Source organism: Lepisosteus oculatus, chromosome 4, assembly GCF_040954835.1.
Source record: "Lepisosteus oculatus isolate fLepOcu1 chromosome 4, fLepOcu1.hap2, whole genome shotgun sequence".
Lineage (NCBI taxonomy): Eukaryota > Metazoa > Chordata > Actinopteri > Semionotiformes > Lepisosteidae > Lepisosteus > Lepisosteus oculatus.
This window is the reverse complement of record NC_090699.1, coordinates 64,861,738-64,884,403: the sequence shown is the minus strand read 5'-3', so window position 1 is coordinate 64,884,403 and position 22,666 is coordinate 64,861,738. Positions and strand designations below refer to the sequence as shown.

At 49.1% G+C, this 22,666-nt stretch overlaps 1 protein-coding gene across 2 annotated transcripts in view; it reads right to left on the bottom strand.

Moving 5' to 3' along the window:
- The window catches only part of cacna2d2a (calcium channel, voltage-dependent, alpha 2/delta subunit 2a), a 253,399-nt gene that overhangs the window by 139,924 nt on the left and 90,809 nt on the right, over positions 1–22,666 (bottom strand). The gene's annotated exons all lie outside the window — the stretch shown is intronic.

Genomic DNA, 22,666 nt, shown 5'->3' with positions numbered 1-22,666 from the left:
TATGATGGTGCAAGTGCTACTGTATTTCATCTAAAAGTAATGTGAATGTGAGCTCAACAAAATCCCCTTGAATGAAATGCATTTACAATTTCAAACATCTGATGAATATTTTTGTGCTTGTAGTAGCATTCCCATTTCCGCACAGAAAACCTACTGAAGTTGCTAAAAGCCTTGTCACCTGCAGTACCTCTCCCTGCCAAGACTCTTTTGTGAGCTAAAATAATGTAGAGGATTGCTCAAGGTGCTGATGGCTGTGATTCACCCCCCTCGCTCCCCAGCGGTCAGTGCAGAACCAACAGGACAGACTAGCGGAGCAAACATCCAGTAGGACAGAAGTCAAATAAAATGAAAGAAGGTATCTGAAGTGATGACTTGATGCAGTATCTGAGATCTGAATGGCACACAGACTCTGAGCCTGATGGAAACACCAGCAAAGGAAAGACACATCAGCGACACTCCACAGATCAACTGACCTTCGGAGTAAAGTCCTCCCTCTTTTCCCTGTGAGTCCGCGGAGGGGCGGAGGGGTGTACCCCCTAACGCTGCCCCCTCTCGCAGGCCCCCAGGCGCCAACACTGGCACAGTGCGTCCAGCCTGGAGAGCCATCTCGCCTTTGTTTTAAGATAAGGACTTTTCACATTGGTGGGAAGCGGCGACTACTTTTGTAATTTATTGCCGAGAGGAGCCACTTGTGACTGGGGCCCGCTGTGCGAGACGGGGGTCATATTTTATGAGACAGCCATTCCTCTTCCCCTGTCGCTGCCTTCCAACTCTGGTTAACGTCCCTGCGCCCTCTTTCGGGATAAAAGACGCATTTATCAATATTTGTAATCGTTTTTCCGACTCGGTGCTTTTACACACGATGGGTGTTTGCTGATGAGTGTCAGCCTTGCTTTTCTTAAGTGCCGTTTTGCGGTGCGACCAGGTGTCAGGTCCTCATTCTCTCTCACGCAACCCTCTATCACTCATCGCAAGGCTTATTTAGTGTCACCTGTCCTCCTATAGCACGCTGGAGTACAAGCAGGGTCACAAGCAACAGGGGACCAGTCGCCCCATCTGTTGTATTTGACAGCTAGTAGCTGAGCAGTCTAAGCTGTTTGGTGAAAGAAACCAGTGCATCGACTTCAACAACCTGGCTTGATGGCTTGATCCAGACTCCCACAACCCTTTGTGTAAAGTGCCTCCCATGCACACCTTTTTGCATACAACATTTTTTCTATACAAAAGAAAGCAGTTACTTTATGTATGACAATATAATAAGAACACGGCAGCAGAATTTTTTCACAAGTGTCATACAGCATTATGGTTGCTTGCCCATTGTACTGCTTTCTTTGCAATACATGGAAGGGTAGGTTGTTACATACTCCCACAGTCCTTTGTGTAAGGAACTGCCTTCTGTTCTCAGTCATAACCTATTGCCACTTTCCAAGACCTGCATCGTCCCTTTTGGTTTTCCTGTTACCTATAACACAATCAAAGACCTGTTCATTGAGATAATACACAATTTGTCTTTTTTAACATAACTGCGAATTGTTCCTATTTTGCCCGCCTAGAGTGATGTGATCTTTGGGAAAATGCAATACATGCAAATTTGTCTGCTGTACAGTTCAGTTTTCCTTATACTTTTGCAAAGCAAGGGTGAGATAAGGCTCTCACTGCACATCAGACAAATAAACCCTATAATCCTAAAAACGCATGCGAGTGATTTCAAATCTGTTGTCACGCCTCCAATCAAAAACTGTCCCTCTCTTGTCGTTGCCATTTCCTGCACATTTCTCACTGTCAGCATCCCAGAGCCACAGCACTTAATAATCAACACAGAGCACACCAGAGCTCAGCTCTCCAAGATCTGCAATGCTTTGCTCACACATCACACATGCAAAGCTGGCTGGAGGCTAGTGCAAACTGTTTGTTGGACAAGAGAGTGAAAGACATATGGTCGGCTATCTGGGAGCACTCTGGCAGCTGACAAAACATTGAAGACTAGGGGCCATCTGAGAAACCCAGGCAGGAAACCCCTGCGCTGGCTTTGGAGGACAAGACTAGTACAGGACTGGGAACAGGCCTCCCTATGCTTGCAGAGCAAGATTGATCCGGGGCTGGGTCTGTGACCTGCTGGCTCACACACATGGCACTGAGGCAGTAAAAGTGAAAGAGTCATGGGTATGTATCACATTCCTCCAGCGCTGCCAGTTCATCTGAGGACATTCATTCACAATAACATCACAGGGGATGACGCGCCCGGATCAGGTCTTTCAGCTTACATGCAAGGGCCCGATCCCGGCAAAACCCGAGCTGGCTCAAACTGCTGTAGAATGGGAGCACAACTTCCCAACCTGTGATTTCTCCGTCCCCAGGATCCAAGCATTTACGATTATCCACACAGGCACAGGTCAGAGCTGCTAAGATGTGAAAATCGGCACCAAAACACTGTGAGTGTAAGCTTTGGGAAAACGCTGTGAACTGAGCATGCTGAAAACTAAGAACTCCAGTTTGCGGAGCCCAGACTTTGGCACAATTCACACGTCCCCTTCAGGGACTCACACGGGCTGGAAGATGGATTTGTGGTGCAGTGTTAAGTGCTACAAGAACACGCAACATACTGTACAGCCTAGCAACGGCTCAGGTATCGATTTTTTGTACTGTAGTTTTCACAGGCTCTCTTCAAAGCCAGCACACAGTTCCACCCCAGACTCAGCACATAAGCCAGTGAAGCAGCGAAGTAGCAATTAATCTTTAATAATTCCAAAGGTTACTCCCAGAGTGCTTGTGCAGCTCCATAATTCATAACCTTGCTTCTTGTATCACAGAGTCACAAAATGATACGCATGTCGAGATCTGCCAGCACTAATTTCTACCATTTTTTTTCCCCCAACTGAGTCAAGCCATTATCTTCGATATCCGCCGAAACAAACTGACGTCTGTCACTAGGAGCAAAGATGCTGTTTGTTAAATTGCTTAATGGCCTGAAATTGTTCCAATTAGCCGAGTTGGTAAAATGTTTTAGGGACGCTGTTTTTAGAGCCGTGTTATGATCGTGCATCAGCATGTTCATTTTGGTTGAGGGGACAAAAGGAGGGGGGTGATACAGTACCTCCAAGAGCAAGTGTTTTGACCCATTGCAATTTGTCCCTCACTTTCTGTAACCCCTAGACCTCTCTGAAATATACCAGTAGATTAAACAGTGCCAGGATTTTGTTAAATGCACATTTATGACTGGTAATGAAATCTGTCCTGCAGAGGGCTAATTACAGAGTGGAAGCTGTTAGAATATTTACAGCTCAGAAGAGGTGGACAGAGAGAAGGCCTGGCTCTGCTCTCTGCCAGTCCAGTTAGCAGGTGGAGGCTATTGATCCCTGTAATTAGATGACGAGGGAAGGAGCTGAAGTCAGGCTTTCTAATCAAGCGAGGGAAAGAAACAGCAAAGAGCTGAGGGAGATTTACCGGGGATCAAACTGCTATTCAACGAGAGAAATAAATTAAATCACAGGAAGACTTAGCAATGACAGCATCATTCCAAGCGTCCCGTCACAGCTCAGTGGGATTATCCCGGATCCCGGGAAGGACCAGCGATGGAGGAAGGAAAGAGATCTTTATCCTCTGGAGCTCTCCTGATGCATACAGCCTCTTTCTCCATTAGAATACAGGGACGCTGAAAGTGGCACATGGAACTGCTGTACTAGATACATTTGCAATTTACTTACTAATTCATCTGGCTGATGCTTTTATCCAATGTGACCAACATCTGTGTCCAGCTGGGTATTTTTTCCGGAACAGTGCGGGTGAAATACCTTGCTTTAAGGAACAAAAGCTGTGTCTCCCTTGGGATTCGATCCTGCAACCTCTAAGCTACATGTCCAGAACCTAGCATAGAAAACGACGGCCTGTGTGTTCTCTATATGACCAGCCTAATTGCAGCAGAACACTGCATTACTTGGATTATGGATCGCAAGATGTCCCTCCCAGCTCCAAGCCTGGCGCTATGAAGTCAAAGCTCAGACTGCAGTCTGTTTCCTGTAGGAGTGAGAAGACTCCTGGTCACTTTTTTAACTGGCCAAGGCAGACTCAGCCTTTTAGAGGAAGGGGGTGAACATGCACCTGTCCAAAAGTGCCCAGGAGCCCATCAGGATCACTCCAGGAAGACGGGCAGAGAGTGCTCAGTAGAAATGCCCAGCAGCTCTTTACTAACCCCGGAGCTCACCAGAAAGAGCACAGCTGAAATGAACGTCACCATACACCACAGACTGAGCGCCTGTGCATGCACACGTGTTCAGACAGACCCGCCAACAGTTGATCGATTGGCTGATCGATTGTTATGCAGACATAACTTAATAGAGAACTATTACCTCTCCCTGTTCCACAATATGGAAAGAAAGGTACCACCATCTCAACAGATTTCTAATTCTGCTTTTCGGATATACAGTGTATGAAGTCAGGATGAGCAGTGAATGAAAAAGCTCTCTTTTGCTCATATTTGGACTCCAAAGAGTGGAATAGCTAACTCTGGAAAAAGGGAGAATATCCGCATGTTACAAGTAATGTCCTTGACTGTATGTCCACAAAACATAGATCTGCCATTTTGATATTCCTTCCCGTAATTAAAGAGGACTGCTTCCTCCTTAGTCTCAAGTCACCATGATGCTGAAACGTTTCGATTGTTTTCAGCTCTTTTCACAACGCGGTTTCTCCTTCTGTCCTCTTGTCCTCTGATGAGTGTGCAAAAAGCTTCACTCTGCATCTCTTCCTTGGCCCTGCAGGGGAGGGGGGGGGCACTTGGACACCGCCCCCCTCCTGCCTCCACACCAAGTCCACTCAGAATTCAGAAAAGACTCCTCAAGTGAGCTTCAGAAATCTGCTTTAAGCTCTCCATTCTCTCGCTTATACCAGAGTGGGATTAAAGAGAATAAGAAAACTACTGAGTCAGAACCGGCAGACAATGACAGGTGGAAAGATGTTTGGGCCCAGAATCTCAAACACTTCTTTTCCCAGCACCCCCATATTAAAGAGAAAAAGAGTCTCACCTGGGGGGGGCTTGGTGATACTGAAGGGGGGGGGGGGGAATGATTTTTGGGGAATTGAAGACGCAAAACAGCAATGAGCTGCCACTGCGTTCTGGCCTGCGGAAAAATCTTCAAACGATCACAGTTGCGGAATTAAGTTCTTTATCCATAGAAGAATTAAAGCAAAGCACACACACAGACCTGGAGTGGTGCAGTAACACTGCATCCACAAAAAATAACTCCACGATCTGGGGGGTCCTAAAAAAAACGATGGGATCTTTCCGAGGGCGGGGGCGATTGGACCTCGGGCGAGCCTCAGGTGCGCGGATCCAGGAAACCGCCAGCACAGCGCTTCCTGCGACTCTCCCTCCTAGCCGGCAGAGGGGAAAAGCAAAAACCGCCCGAAATCGGCCGGCCAAGTTACATGGACGTATACAAAGCAGAAGAGGAAACGAGAAGCTGTGCACGAAACCTTAATGGCATTTAATCGCCTCCATTAAACTGATTACTACTGCAGCCTCTGAATCCGTAATTGTAATAAAGAGCTCAATAGACCAACTTGCACAGAATACAGCAGATGGGTAGGAGGCTCCCTCCTTCTGAACAAGTTACCTCAGTGCTTTGTGCTTCCACTGGATATCACTGAGTTTAAAATTGATTTTACAGCAGATACAGTAACTTATCAGGTCATCCACGGGCTGGGCATTCTATCCTTTAGAAGCTGCTCATTCTTGACATTCCTAAACAATCTGTAAGGAAACAAAATGCTGACGGTGTAAACCGAAATGGGCTGTAGATCTCACTCACTGCGCTCTTCACCTGTCAGACTCCTCTCATTTAGGAAAGCTGAAACACCCCCAGGTTCCTTTGAGACCAAAAAAGAAAGCCTTTCTACAAGGTGCACGTGTAATTGATTGTAAGTCGCGCTGCATGAACATCAGTGGTGATCCTGTAAATCCTACTCGAATGCTTTAAAAGGGGTGCCATTGCCAGAAGGACGATCCAGGCCTTTATCTGTCTGGTCTGGGAGACAATGCACCAGTGAGCTGAAGCAAAGTGGGAAAGCTCTAAATTAAGGATGAGCTTGATGTTTGATGTTTGCAAGGTGATCGTGGCAGTTTGCCTTTGTGTGACTATGTTGTGAAATGTGAATATTTGCCGCTTGGAGCAGACTCTCAAAGGCACCAGGAGGAGGAGTCTAGGCCTGGCCTTTCGAACCGCAGTCCTGTCCTGTCATGGCGCCCTGCCCTGCGTGGCACCCGAAGGCTCGCGCGGTGCTGCTGCTGCTGCAGCCCGGGAAGATAATCTCTCTCTTTGTTTCACTTAATCCCCTCCTACTGAAATGTTAACAGCTCCTCTTCCCTGTCTAAACGCTGTTCAGCACCGCTCTGCAGTTTGGGAGCTTCCTGCAGGCACGCACAGATCCAGTTGCCGGCCCACAGCCGCAGCCTGTTGCAGGCTTCCCGAGGTATGAAAATGAACTCGTCAAATAAGGAAGCCAAATGGATGCAGCAGCTCTGGTTTGTGTCTTCCGCAGTGCCGAGAGAAAGAAGGCTGTATGGGTCTTCAGTATGCAGCAAGTGCAGTCAGTGCTGTCTCAGCCAATTGCTGAAGAGAGACGGGGGGCTCCTGCAGAATGGGGGAGGAACCCCAGCATGTCTGGCGAAGCTCAAGGTGTGCAGGGGCCTCCCCAGTCTGCAGCCCCGCCAACGTTTTAAGATGCGAAACCGACGAGTGGAATTCGTTCTTACTGATGTCGGCAGGCATGTGACGCAGGTACAAACTCAGAGTTCGCCCGCTAAGACTAGACATCCAGTAGTACAGTTTTCAAGTCTAGGTAAAGATACCCTGGAGCTTATTTGCGCTTTCGTGATCATTTAAATAGTCATTAACTGACTGATTAATCAACATCAGCATTCAATCAGCTCAATGACAAGGTAACACTTCAGACCGGGGTTTGCAGAAGGCATTTAGAAATGCTTTCTAACGGAAATATTTGATCAATTATTAACAGTGACATACTGTAGGTGCACAGTTTCCTAGGTCAGGGGTGTCCAGTCCTGGTTCTAGAGGACAGCTTCTCTGTGTCTCGATGTCTCTCTAAAGCAGCAGCAAGAACAGTATAAAGCAGGGAGTCATTATTGAACCAGTCGTCAGATGATCTCGATTCACACCTGCAGAGTGTCTCCAGGACCCAGAAGGGGTGGCCCAGCTCCAGGGCTACAGAGACCCTTCCAACACCGCTCCTCCACGCCCCACTGACGCAACCAACGGCCACTAACGTCCACAACCTCCACACGCACTGACACACCCACTGCCAGAAGTATCCCCACACCTCTCCACCAGTCAGCACACCCCAAACTACAAGGTGACCTGACCAGCCCAGCCCAGCCCAGCCCAGCCCAGCCCTCTGGGATGCTCTGCTGCCCTGCGGCGAAACTTGGTTTCAGACTGCCTCCACATCCGTCCGAACGAATCAGGCTTTATTACTGTCACTTCATTTCATAAAAACGGATGTGAACATGTGTTCTAAAAAAAAAAAAAAAAAAGACTTGACGCATTAATGAATTCGGCTTATAGGCGATAAGAGAGCTTTAGCTGAAGGTTTTGTGCGGCTCTCTAATTCTTCGCCATACTGCTGAGCGCCATGTGTTGTGGCCGTACTTGGCGGTCTGACTTGGGAATTTAAAAGAAAAAAACAAAACAAAACGGATCACTACTTAAGAAATGTCATGATGATTTCAGACCAACCACTGACCGAAATGATTTCCATCCTCTGCGTTGGCAACCGTTGAAAGATATGGAAAGAAAACCCATCTAATCTCGCCAATTAATCTTGATGGTGGTGGGGAGGCTGCTGGTCAGGCAGCTCCAGTTGGTTATACTGCCCCCTACTGCCTTCTTGTACACTGCAGCGTTACACAAACTACCCTCTCCTGCTGGACCCTGCACACAGCGAACCGTACAGTAATTGTGTAGTTATTTCAGGTGTCACTTTTGATTGCTTATATTTTTCCAGTTTTTTTTGTTTTTCAATTTCCCGCGGGCCACATCTGTTTTCTTATTAAAAACAAACACTGCGGAATATATTATGTGCGCTAAAAAAAACAAACAAACAAACAAACAAACAAAACAGGATGATTTGAAGCAGTTCTAATTTACTTATGATAATTTGCAGGCAAAAAAAAAATACACATAAAACGTGTCTCGGCACGCAGAAAAACGAGAGAGACGGGAGCAACTTTTAATTTGCTTTGCGCAGTCGCCGTCGGGAGTGACCGAAAACCGAGCAGCACCAGTTCCCCGAGAAGTTGGAAGACTGGGGGCACAGGTCACAAGGTACTGCCCTCCTGAAACGGCAACAACACAGGCGTCCAGCTTGTTCCAGAGTCCCGCTCGGAAGCGCCTCGCAGTTCTGTGTGGCTGAAGAAATGTGTGCAGGGAAGAAGTCAGTGGTGTGCTTTTCACAACTGGGAAATGTGTTTACATACATGGGGGAGGGGGGTGGATTTCAAACCAGATGACTATTTTCTCAAACGCGATATCTTATGGATTGCTCCATTTATGTCTGTCGATTATATTCTTCGTCTACACCCCCCATGATAAAAACCCACCGGAGCTGGGAGCAGGACCTGTATTGTACAGTTAAACAGCACGACTGCACCACTGCTCCTGGGTCGGTTCTGTTACTTGTATTCGTCTGTGTTTTTCCACTCCGTGGAAGTCACCCAGAATAAGGGCCTCTAATAATACTGGTGCTGACCAAGCAGCAGGCGATGAGGCGAACTCGGGACTCTGGCAGCGCAGATAAAGGCAGCTCCTTTGTCCCGTCCACAGCGGCAACAGCACAGCCACCTGCCTGGCCACCAGGTGGCGCACTGGGAATAACCCGTCCCCTATGAGCCCATTGATCACGCAGACGGGTCGCGGCTCCCTACAACCCCTCCAGTCCCAACCTCACCAGAAACGGGTCAGGCCCAGGGAGCGTCAGGCACAGGGAGGCGTTGGGAAAACCCGTTCATTAAGGGCAGAGTCCCGCTTGCCTCCGCCCCTCGATGAGGCCGGACGTGTGGCGCTGGAGGAAGGGGCTCTGGGCCGCCAGCAGTAATTACTGACTTCTCCGTCCACTGCCACAGCCCCAGGGCCTCGGCCGGGCTCCGCTCCGTCTCAAGGTGTGCTTTCCCATTTCTGCTGTTCATCACCCAGTAAGTGCGGCACAGGCTTATTCAAATGCACATTATATTTTAATTTATCCTACAGTGTAGTATTTTGGAAGCTGTCTGGTGCATTCGTTTAAGCGAGGAAAGAAAAATTGCACTGCGCTGCACGAAACGTCTTGTTTCCATGTTGATTTCATCTGCACGCCGCACTGCTGCTTAACTAGGAAGGACGCAATGGAAACTTGATTTTTTATTACCGTTTTTGGAATTACTATATTTTACTAAAAGCAAACAACTTGGCACTTATCTTTTAACTGTCATTGCCTAATACCACAGCAAGACAACTGTCACATCAAACATCAATTTCACAGCGACTTCCCAACATAAACACCTGATCCAATACCCTGTACGAAATTACCCAGAACAATTTTATAATCCAAATGCTTGGCAAAGCAATTTAAAAAAAAAACAGCCCCTTGTTCTGTATGAAGGTCTGTCACAAATGATTCTGTCCTAAAATTGTGTTTACCTTATTGCCCGTGGTATAAAAATGTCAATCAGAAAAGATCGAATGGAGAGGAGGGCCTGGAATTTCTTTCAAAAGGACCACATTTGCAAATTGTATATGTATATTCATGCACCTTGAATATACAGAAATGCAACAGTAGTCACACGTGGGCTGATTTCGATCACAGTCGACATTAGGGCATGGAGCTCGGGATCCCACCCTCCCGTGTGTTGAACCCCGACCCTAAAACAAATCCACCAATGTCGGATGAGTTTTAACAGCATCACCTGCCTTCGTAGCCTACAGCAAGGGTGGACGTAACCTGACTGCAGTTTTCTGAAAGGCAAGCCGTGTTTTAGTTTAAGCAAATTTTTTTTTTGTGTTTTGTCCTTTAATCTAGCTAGTGATTAAGTGAATCAAGGGAAGTAATGTTAAAATCGCACAATGCACTAGCAAGCCTCTTTTTAGAATACCCCAAACAGTTTCCGACTCTCCTTTACAGAAAAGACTGAGAAGAGCAAGCAGATACAGCCTGTGCCTTGAGGGCATGTCCTGCACCCACACGCTGAAGGAACTGAGCCATTTTAGTCAGGAGCAAAGGCGACCTGGTCCAGGTGCTCAAAATCCTCACAGGCAGTAAGCAGGGCTGCCTCTCCTGACACCGTTGATGACGGCAAGACTTTCCCGATACTCCTGGAAGTATTCGGCACCTGCGGAAAGATGCCGATCTAGAATCTGTTATTCCTCTCCCATCTAGAAGGATAAACCGGATTCGAGCTACGAAATCCAGGTCGTCCAATTTAGAAACGATCTCTCTCCTCCACAGGAAAAGAGCTGGGGCTGATGACCCACAGTGGGACAATCAGGAAACCCCTGCATACGCCACAAGTCCACGTGCAGCTGTCAGGGCCCGAGACGATCCGATCCAGAAAAAGATTTCCAAGAGAAATGCGCAGCTCTCACTTTCTGACTTTTTACCTCCCCTCCGCCTCGATCAGTTTATGTAAGGTGCTACCATCACTCGGCAGCACAGAGATATTCTGAGCGCGTTTCTTTCTTTGGGAAGACTTAGGAAAGGGCCAGTCCCTTCCAGGCTGTACAACACCACGCACGGCAGCTGCTTTTACATGAAAGCGAAATAATACAGAGCCCATTTAAAGTATTAATTATTTAATTGAAGCATTCAAACAATAATGGGTGTAATTATGTCCATTGTACGCGGCTTAAAGGCACAGGAAGCCTTTTATATCCCCCGTAATTGCCCTGCAATTTCTTCTTTCTTCCTTGGCCTGGAGATAATCCAGGGAGGAAAATCAAAGCAGGATACTGAGAGGCAGTTAGGCAGCCAGCAGTGAGGTATTTTTGCTAGAGCACCTTGCTATTAAAGGTAATTTAACATCTTTTATGAACCGCCCCCCCACTTTCGTTTTTACTCGGCTCCGGGGGAGAGCATGATGGGGACTGGAGGAGGAGTGAGGGACAACAGCTGGGGGGACTTCCTGTCCCGTTGGCCATGTGCAAGAGGTGTCCCAAGCCAGAAACACACCTGTCTCACCGCGCCTCCCCCTTCCAGACCGGGACGGACAGCCTTCCTCGGTCTAACTGCGCTGAGCAAGGAGGTGTTCCCGTGCGGCGCTGTCTGTAAGGGACCGTTCGTCTCACCAGGTGCCATCTGAGCCCCGCCTGGATCTCACACTGGACGTGTCACGACCCCGGTGCGACTGGCGCTGCGAGTCTGCGTCCGCTCGGCGGGCCCTGGGGCAGGTTTCCTGGCCGTTACAGTTTCAGCAGGGGCTAGGATCTCTTCGACCCCAGCTCTCGCACCGCCAGCTGTACCAGGAATGAAAGGGTCAGGAATCCGTGTGTGGGTTTGGAACAGGCTGCCAGGCCGTGCTGTTGGATCCGAGACCCTGATCTCTTTCATGAAATAGCTGGATCACCTTACAGTAGCTCAACGAGATCGGTTCGTGGTTTTACTAACTACCAAATGGGTCAGGCGGGACAAATGCCCCCCTCTTGTCTGTCAGCCTTCTTATGCTAACAGGAATTCTTTACCTTAAAGGAAGCAAGGGGGGGATCTTAGCGGTGCTACACAAGCACTAACCGATATAGTCTAAGATCTCTGGTGTCTTCCAAGGTGCTTAGGACAGGAGTGTCAGTTGAGCACGCTGAATTAGTTTTTTTGCTAGCCTAGGGCTCTCCATCGGAGATCGGAGTCTTGCCAGGTGGGGCTGTGGCGCACGCATTATTAATCACGGGGCTGTGCAATCGGCTGGCGAGCCAGCGGGACGCAGCGGAAAGCCGAAAAAACCCCGCCCTGGAAGGATCGCTGCAGCTCTGAGCCGGCTGCAGATGTAGCTGCCGAGAAAGGTCCGATCGCCGAACACCTGCGGGGAACGGGACGGGCCCGGCTGCAGGGGCAGCGCCCCGGCGGTGGAGAGGTCGGGCCCAGGCCAGAGGCGGGGCACAGCTCCCCCATCCCCGCGCCGGAGGCCTCTGGGGGACCCGGGGCTCACCTCCGCGGGCACGCGGCCGCGCCACACTTTTCTCTCCATTCCTCAGATACCGCCTCCCTCTTCCTAAAACAATAGAAGCTCTGCGCTCGCTCGAGCGAGACGTGACAGGCTTGAGCGTCCTGTTTGTATTCAAGCGAGCTGCTCCATGGCTGCAGCTCGCTTCAGCTCGGCCCTCACGTTCACGAGCAGATAGAAGCTGCACCGAAGGCCTGCTGCCCGACTGGGGTATGCATGTCAGATATACACTCCGCATAGGCGGGATACCAGGCTTGACCCCCTGTCCTGTTACAGCGCTCGGTATCTAACAAACCATCTCAGTTGGTTCCGTTCAAACAGCGCTGCCCAGAGGGCACAGTACAACAGGCTGGGAGAGCCGGAGCCCTCCTAGTGCTAGTGCAATCTCGCAAACCAGCAGCAAGCGGATGAGAGAGAAAGACAGAAGTACGCGATGATGAACCACATAACGCGCATGGGCGCCGATTTGTAACGTGTCCAAGGCAGGACACAGGACACCACACGGCATGACGTGGGCCTGTCACTGCAACCCCACTCACCCTCGCCGACATAGCCAGTACCCACGAGCCCAAACACGCTGGTGCTCGCCTCTCTGCCCGCAGAGCCTCAAAACAAGCCACAGTAATCCTCAAATACCGCATGACATTTTCTAATAACTTTTATTCTTATCTAACGGGATTTCTGTTTCAGGCAGAGAGCAATCGATTGGAATAATAACCTGCAGTTGTGGGATGGTTGACTGCGATTGGCTTTTGTATGCAAGAACACCAGATGGCCAAATGCTTTTGTTATCCATCTACTGCTGGAATGCTGGCCCTGATATGATTACAGGCTACAGGCAGATACAGGGAAAACAGCGACAGCATTTATCCATCACATTTCTCATTCTTCTCCCCCGTGCCTTTATACCAGAGAACGTTTTGGGGTCAGGAAGAGGTAACCCAAGCCGAGCTCCCTCTTAAATTAGTCTGTGAACTTCGGGTCTGCGGTTTGGAATCGAAAACCAACCTGGGATGGGGACACTCCCGCATCTTGCCAAAATATAAAAATAACAGGAGAGTGCTCAAAGAACAGGAAAAGAACAACAATAAACTGAACTAAAACTCCACCCCCCCTCCCCCCCTTAAACCATACACTTTGCAGTAGTGGTCTTTGGTGATGCAGCTGTGCAGACAGAATTTCATTCCTGTTTTTCAGCTTCAGTCCTAATTCAGCATTTACTGTATTTTCTTTGTGGACAGACCTACTGTAGGTCTGTACAGTGCAGAACATCCAAGGCCTGCTTATAGGCTATAGGGAGCAAGCAGTGTGCTGTCCGTACTGTGATCCTGGCTGGACAGACTCGAAGGGAGCCCTGAATCCATGCCGGTCCTGCTTCATTACCAGCGCGTGCTTGGCACTGGCTCTTGCCCCCCGAGCGGCAGAGTGAGTATGGATTCGATTGGTCTTTCTGGGTGTGCAGGGGTGCAGGTGTGCATGCTGGGTTTCTGGCCCCCCCCCGGGGTGTCTCTGCCACAAGGCGTGGGGCTCCCGGACAGCACTGCAGCACCGGCCATCTCCATCCTGACCGTCTGCACCAGACACCTGTCCTCCGCCTCCTACGCTTCCACACCCCCCCCCCACACACACCTCTCTCCACAATCTCCTCTTCCACACCCCCCGCCCCCCCGACTCCGCATGCCCCCCTCCGTCCACCTCTCCACCTCTCCCTCTCTGTTCCCCTCTTCCAATCTCCCCATACCCCCCCCCACTGCATTCACGGCTGTTGTGCTCCTCAGATACCTGCTCCTCCTCCCTCACGGCCCCCCGACTCTGAACCTGTTCAGCACAGGCACAGCTAATCTGAACCCCCCCTCCGGAGAAGTTGTCAGCTGCCGGGAGAAAGACTTCATTTCATCCATGCCAATTCTCCTATTTTTTGTACCCTCAGCGCTGTATGTTCTTTGACCTTTCCTTCAATCCTCTCTCTGTTCTACTTTGCTGCGGGTTTCGATAACAAATAGCCAGATGGTTTCCGTTTAAGCAAAAGGTCAGAAATAATGATGTTCGGTTTCTCTTTTATTTTATTTTTTACTGAGCAAAAGAAAGGGGAGTTGTTGGCCGCTATCTGCATGGGACAGGGATGTTCACTTAAATTTCGGACAGATTCTTTTTTTTGTCTTGCAGTCAACAGCCACAATGTGATCCTGATCCAGCCTGGGAAATGTATCCTCTTTTTTTTTAACAAATCAACAGTGAAACATCAGCTTCGACCCTGATTAAATCACTCAGTTAGCCTCATCCCAGCAAGGGGGTGGGTGCAAAAAACTTGATTTCAGCTGTACTCCTTGTGCGAATAAGACCAGAGAGCAAAAAGCAACGCCTACATCTTCCAGTAGTCCCGAATGGGGTAGAGTGTATTAAAGCAATTATAAATCAGTTAAGAAAATGAAGCATGCTTTTTATTTCAGGCCTTGGTTTGTGGTCTCACAGAGGTTTATAAAGCATAAGGCATGATTACGGCCCAATTAGCTTGTGACTTTCACAGCCAGCTATGTAAAATGAATAGAAGGCATTCAATTGATTATGATTTTCCCAGCATTCGGTCCTGCCTCTCATGCCTAACCTAATTTAGATCCATTATTTTAACGAGCATGTTGGGAGAAAGCAAGCAATCAGATCTTCTCTGCATCCGATTTGAACTGGCCAAAATAACCCATTTGGCCTGGTTGGTGCAGATCTTTCCCAAGACTTGAATGCCAGAAGGCCTGAGACCTGTATTCCTATCCCCTATTGAGTTTGTAACAAGATTAAAAAAACCTGCTCATCCATCATCCTGAAAAACAGGCAGCACACCTCTTCAACACCACAACCCAAAGCTAATAAGAAATGAGATGGTCTGTTCGCAGGGGAGCTTTAGAGAAAGTGGCTAAACTGGTCTCCTTTGTGGGGGAAAAAAAAAACTGTCGAGCTTTACTGCAATAAAACTTACCAGTAATCATTTGCAACCTGCAAGAAAGCGCTTTGCTGAAAGTTTTAACCCCGTGTTTGAAGTGTGATTGAGAATGTGCTTGTAATAACTGTGCCATGCGTGGGAAGAAAGCAGCTAAAAGGCAGAACTAGAAAAGGAGCCAGAACCATTTCCCTTCGCTCCAGTACTACATAGCGACGCACAGTGGGAACATGCAGAAAGGCTTACATTGACAATCCATAAGAGTATTTACATTTTAAATGGTGAGCAGGCGGGTTTGTGGAGTGTCCCCTGGGATAGCAGAATACTGAGCGCCAGTCATGTGATTACAAAATAACTGAGCTGATTGAGAATCTTATGAAGAGGCATTTAAAAGAATTTTAATTAAGACAAGAAGATACGATTGTGCCCCCGCCTGAGAAATGAAGAACACCTGGTTACTCTCAGCATGGCTGAAGAGGAATCTGTCTGTAGAGAGAAGATGCCTAGATGGAGAGATGCTCTGCTTCAACAGTCAGCAGACTAGTCTAGAGAAACCAGCATCTTAGAAGGCAGAGATCCACCACAATGGCCAAGGACCATCACATCCATCTGATAAGACTCCCAAGAAACAGCCGGATATATATCCCATACAGAGCAGGAGGCATTTCTTTACACAGAGGGGAGTGGGAGTGGGGGAAAAAGCTGCCCGGCCACGTTGTCAAAGCCAGTACCCAGGCCTCTCTCAGGAACCAGCTGGATGAGGCCCTCCAAACAAGGCAGGGGGCATTTCCTGGTGGGAGTGTACTGTATAGGAGGCATAGCTGCCCCGCCACACTGTTGAAGCCCATACACCTTGGCTTCTCTCAAGAAACTGACTCACGGATCTCCTCCAACAACTAGCCCCTGCCTGCCAGAAGGGCTTAACGGGCCAAGTGGCTCTATATTACCCTCCTCTGTTATGGTTCTTGTGACCCCGGCTAGGTCATCGATTTAAGACTGCAGCTGCTACTGCCTGGAATTTCAGGAAAGCCTACCCTGGGCAGATGCAGAACGAACGTCACCATCTGTTGGCCAACGACCTCCGTGCATACAGAAGCCACGCTAAGAGCTAAGAGGCGTATCCTCTGCAGGCCAGAGCTCACCTGAGAGGTAACGGTGGAGCGACTTCTTCACTGACGAACGTGCTCTGCCTGGAGCAGACCTGAAAGAAGACACCATGTGGTGCCGCCATTGTGTTGCGCTATCACCCTGTGCCGTTCAAGCCAAGCGGTGTGGTGGTGGAGGTTAATCGCTGAGCATCAGGGCCACCCACACATTGCAGGCCCAGGTCCTGGAAAGAGCACGGACCCAGCACGACCCGCGTGCTTCTGCGATTCCCCTCTCGGCCTGCTCAAGGGAACTGACGGCGAGGTGCTGCTCATGCCTGAACGGTCCTCCCGGCCCCGAAAGCAGTTCCTGCGCCAGCAGGCGCCCCGTCACAAAGCAGAGAAGCCGACACAGACGCCCACCCGGCTGCCAGGCTGCAGACATTTCTCCCTCCGGGACGGGGAGCTCTCCTGAGCCTCCCATGCATGCTACTGGAGCGACAGGCCACAGCATCTCACACCTCACCCGTCTGTGTAAGGAGCAGAGATCCCTCCCCGGCTCGCTTTTTTTGTCCAGGAAGTGACAATTACTCATAACCAGGTTTTAAACATCTCAGCCTTTCTGATTTCATCTCCCTTCCTCGGGGCGAGCAATTAATCCTTTCCGCCTCTATTCTGGCACCTCTCTCGGCTGCTGCTCTTTTATATCCTCTCCTCCTTGTGTATTTGAAACGAGGAAGGGGACCCGGGACGGAGCAGCACCAGCACCCTGTGTTTCTGGACAGCGGGTTTCCTTCAGCAAAACCCAATATTTCACCCCCCTACCTGCTGCAGGGCCTCTGGTGAGGGCTTCCTCTCCACTGCGCCCGAGCAGTCCAGATGCTGCGTAGCTAGAGCAATCACCCACCAAAGAGCAAGCAGGGGGCCTTATGCAAAAACATCCATCTGTTTTCCAATCGTTGCATCAGGGAGCTGGAGCCTGTCCCCGCCAGCAACAGGCACAAGGAAAGGGACGCCAGTCCACTGCAGACGGACAATCCACACCAACCCAGGGGGAACATGCAAACTCCACCCAGACAGCACCCCAAGTCCAGGATTGAAACCAAGGCCCCAGTTTACCACTTTTCTGCCCCCCCCCCCAACAAACGTACTATATACTGTATGGAAAAATAAAACTATCACCTCGTAGTTGGAAGAAGAAAGCGCAGACGATAGGGAAGTAAGGGCCCTTAGGAGGGGGCTGGTCCGGAACACTGCTGACGTTGGTCCCCTTCAGGAGGCAGCTGATCGAGGTCGTCAGGGGGTGATGCGTTTATCGAAAGAGGATCGTAGGTGTACCTCTGCACGCGTGCAGCAGCTCAAGAAAGAGCCTAGGGCTCGCTGTTAGACCGGCGTTCGTCAACTGACCAGGGCCTGGCGGGCACGAGTCAGCCAGGGTGTCCTTGCTGTTGAGCTCACAGCAGGGATGTCAGACTCAGGTCCCGGAGGGCCCGGCCTCCTCCGATTCTTATTCCACCCGAGCTCTCTGTTACAGAGCTGTTCCAATCACTTAATTCGCTGCATAATTGCAAACGCTTCTAACTAGGCTTCAAGGTGACTCCTAGGTTTCACCTTTAGCGAACAGCCTGTTAATGTTAACAGTAGAGGATGTTAAGGACATTAAGAAAAATCCTAAACATTCCCAAGAAAAAACAGGATAACTGTTTGACACCCTGGTGTCTTTATGAAAGGACGATTTAAGGAGGCAGTCAGGACCTGCTGGACTGAGGCTCTCAGACACCCAGACTCCTTCTTCAGGGGGTCGTAAATGTGAAGTTCAGGCGCACTGGTCCTATACGTGCCAGAGCACTCCCGACTTCTGCGACACTCGCAGGAACGGCAGCAGCACAGCTTTTGCGAGCTGCAATTAACACCACAGGCTCAGTCTGCAATCAGCGATGATGCTAATGCCCTGATCATCCTTGATTAGGCTGCAGGACCACAAATGAGGAAGAGGCTCTCTCAACGCACTCCATGTTGATTTTTGCAGCCTAGCGCTTCACCTCTAATTGCCAGGAATTTAATTTGCTACTACAATATAATGACAGATTGAGAGAATTGCCCTTATTAACGATCCCCTTTTGGGTGCAATTGCAAGTTGACAACAAGCTGATAAAAGTTCTCTGGGTCTGCGTTATTGTGCTGGCAGGGTGAGAGGGAAAAATGCTTTACACACAAGCATTCGTGCTAAACTTTGGTGCCTCACATGCCTGTCCAGCACAGACATTTCCTTCCTGCCTACAAACGTAAGACCAAGGTACGGTAAGTAACTTTAAAGAGATGGTCCTAACAAGAGAAGAACAAGCAGTTCTTCAAGTGTCAGGATCGTATCAGATCTGACGATTCTGAATTCAGTCTGTTGGCAAGACTACAGTACATCACCTGTACATCGGTCTATCAGATGGGGTGCAGGTCCAGAATTCACCTGGGACTTGGACTCTCTCTCGGCCATGCCAAGGGTCTCGGGAGAAATCAATCGACCCTGATCGCATCAATCCCTGGCGTGTTTAGCTGACAGGTGTCCTGGGAGAGAACACCGAAGGGCTGTGCAGCTCTCCAGAAGCAGGGGTCCTAAGGCATTGACCTGATGCTGTTGTTCCCATTTCCCAAAACAGGACGGTTCTGGTTCTGACGGATCACAATCTGCGGGCAACCAGCAACCAAGAACCTCTGTTCCATCCTCGTTACAGCTGATGTCCACATAAAGTATTAGACATACCAGATTCCCCTCTGCATTCCTAATGTACGTGAAGTGACTATGTAGGACTGTACACTGTACAGTTCTGCTGGATCTCAAACCGGGTGGACATCCCGAGCACAACAGCAAGATGCGACAGTGCCAGGGCCTCCTCAGTTTCACTGAAAACGAGCAAGAAGCGGTGTGCGCGCAGTACAAGACTTGGCTTTTACAGAAAAGCTTTCACATGGCAGGGAGTACGTGCATATCTTTGTCCCCAACAGATCTACCACTGTTTCAACGTACCCGCTGACGTGACCTTCCGTCTCTGACTTAACCTTGAAGAGCGGCTCAGGGCGCTTGGCTGTATTTCGGTGAGGTTCAAATTAAATTAAAAAAAAATACAACGAAAAGAAAGAGATAGAGAGCGAGAGAAAAAAAATACTCCAAATCCCTAACCTTGAGAAAAGAACATCTTTTGACAAGCATCTGCCTCCTGTAATAATTTCCAAATAATCTAGGATTCACAATAGCGCACCTGTCTGAATCCGCGCAGCGCGCCTGATCGATACCTCTTATTTAGCGGCTCACTATTGTGTGCGCCCGACTCGCATTGATCGCGGAGAGCTCATCTGCGGACGCACTGGGGAGGGGGTGGGAGAGGAAGGCAGCTAGGGGTCCGCGGTCACCCCCGTGTTGTCAGCGGCGCACGTCAAGCGCTCTCCCGCCGTCGCTTCCAGTTAAGTCACAGGGCGCCTGGGAACGTCCTGGCTCGGACTCGCCTTTCAACAGCGATCACAACGCATTGCCATCCCTGCCCGCCGACGAGACAGCGCCTGGTCTCATCGCATCTCCGTCTCCTTCCTCGCCACACGCTGAGCCTCCGAAGTGCTCCGCTCCTGCCTGCTCGGGTCCGGCGTACAGGCCAATAATCAAGATTGCATCCTTTAGACAAAAGGATTCTGAGCTGCAAATTAACTTCTGTCAACTTTGGTCAATATTTTCTGTTAGGAAAATAAATCCCGATGCATATGTATTCGAAAACATCAAGAACAACCATGATAACTCTGCTATCAGGCTGGACAACAAGATGGACAGGAGGGTGGGTTTTATTCCTGACCTGCGGCGTCAGGCCACGCTCCCAGCCTTACATCTCAGGGACAAAAGCACCCCAGACGCTACTTTCCCGGCACAAACCAAAACCGACAGAGCCCAAACGAAAGAGACCTGTCCGGTTCTCCTGTGCGGTTCTGGCGTGGAGGAGTGGCCTCACACCCCTGCAGAAATAAGGCGCTATATCTTGGGATCGAAAGCAGCACAAAATCTACTTTCAACAGTACCAGTGGAGCGCAAACCGGTCCAGTGAGTTTAATCGTCTGTGCGTCTGTTAGATGTGCCGACTTCATGGCGCTTCGTAATTCCCGTAAAAATCGTTCCCCAGTCCGAGCAACGCGCAACGCAGAGGCGCAGAGAGTGGAAAAGCTGATGACTGAAACAGGAGAAATTAAAAGCTCAGCCACCGAATACATACTGTACTTGCAAAAATAAAACAAAACTACCACAAACCCAGGGTAGAAATTCATTCGAGTGAATTAGAGCAGTATTAACTGTGAGTACATCCGTCTACCAATAATGTAAGTTAAAAGATTTCTGAATCTCTTGATTTCTGAAAACTAGTTTTTCTGTCACAAAAGCCGGCTCCTTAAAAAGAGGAAAAACCACAGAATAAAAGAAGTGTGTTTTTTCTTTCGCAAAATTGCAGAACTTCTCGACAGCATCCAAAGACTCGAGTGACTTAATTGTGCGGAGAGGTATTTCAATCGGTTGTCTGGATTTAAAAAGGTTTAAAGCCCAGGTGGGGTTCTCACCTAGACAAACACATCGTCATAAGGATTTCAGTGTGTTGGGAGTCTGGGTTTATTCTGGGGTAACTACAGTCCTGTAAATTACAGCTTTACAAATCCAAACTAGCGTTAAAATCATCCAGGTGGGGCTGCACATTGGTGGTGATTACATTACCTGTAAAGCGCTTTGAGTGGAGTGTCCAGAAAAGCGCTATACAAGTGTAAGCAATTATTATTATTAATTTTTAAAAACACACAAGTTACAGTTTCCCATCTGGGCCCGCTGACCTACTCCTTGCCACTTCAATAAAACAACACCAGTGGGGAAAAAAAGGAATAAAATGGTAGATGCAGACAAATCAGGGAGTTCCACTTGGTTGTAACTGGTGAACAACACAGCCACACGTTCTTTTAAATATGGCGCCTTCAAGACCCCAAAGGCATCCCTGCAGAATGCCTGAACAGAAACTCATCCTGCTGGCAGCCCCCCCCAGAGCGTACGTGGTGTAGCAAGTTCAGGAAGGTGAAGCGAAGCTCCAGATAAACAGCACCTAAGCCTGTTGTAAGTTTGTAATCAATCACAGGGATTAATTTGTTCTAAGGGAGCAACAGCACTCGGCAGGGGTGGCGTTTCTATAGCCTTTATCTACATCCAAGGGGAAAAAGAGGAAAGGGAATCTCTACAGAGAGGAGAGAGGAATTTGAATAGCTCTTCCGCCTCCAGCACAACACCAATATTCTCCACCTGAGTACGAACGCAGTGGAGACAAAATTATTATACACATACTGTAAAAAAATAAAGGAGCATTACAGAATTTTATCAGAATAAACTGCTCCATGAGACCTGTACGAATTTCTACGGCAGAGAGAAGGGTGTGATCTGGAACCACACTTCGTCTGGCAAATCAGTTAACGAGCACGATTGCAAACCAGTAGTGAATCTTTTTTTGCGATCACATTCCAGATGTCTAGATTTACTTTCCGTGCATGAGATTTCATGTCTACAGCGGCCGGGATTAAATCAAATGATCTCCACACCTGCGCGTGGTGGACCACAAACCTTCTTGGATTTTTGTTTCCCAGCAGCTGCTTTGAGTTGAAGCAAGAAATGAAAACATCAGGTATCAGCTGAGCCTGTATCTCACCTTTTTAATGCGCTGTATATGATAATGGCGCAGCGCGGCCATGTGGTGGCTAGCACTGCTACCTACCAGCTCTTTGGTCCTGGGTTCGAACCCAGGCTGGGACACCGGCATGTGTGTGTGTGTATTCTCCATATTTCTGTAAACAGGACATATGAGCTAACCTCCCTGTGCAGGTGTGTGTGCCCAGTTATGGTCCCGCCAAGCACACAGTATCTCCAGAAAAAGATGGCATCCTGATCGGGTCTGGACGGGTGCCTCATCGCCTTTTCCCTCCTGTGCATCCAAAATTCAGGATCGCCGCCATCATCGGCCTTATCCGCGCCCTTCATCAGTGCACGGCTGACCCAGTCCGCTGCTGCAGAACGGAGGTTCTTGATCGTTCTGCTGATCCAGCGATGACCCGTCCTTTGCGCTGTGATGGCGGCTAGCAGACACTTCAGCGCCGTCACTCTGATAATGATCAGAGTGATGATCGTCACCTGCTTGGTTTGCTCCAACACACCTCCGCTTCCCTTCCTGTCTCTCGATATTCCAAACACACACTCTTTCAGTCTCCCCAGGGCTTCTCCATCATTTCTGCAGCGGTTCAGGTACAGTAGCTCATGCTGGGTCAAAGATCTTCCTTTCAAAAGCCAAAATGCATTTTCCCTTCAGAAAACATGATACATACACTATGTGAAAATACTTCAAAAACAACAACTGCAATGAAGGTCGTCTTCTCCGGCAGATTAAATGTCACATCGCA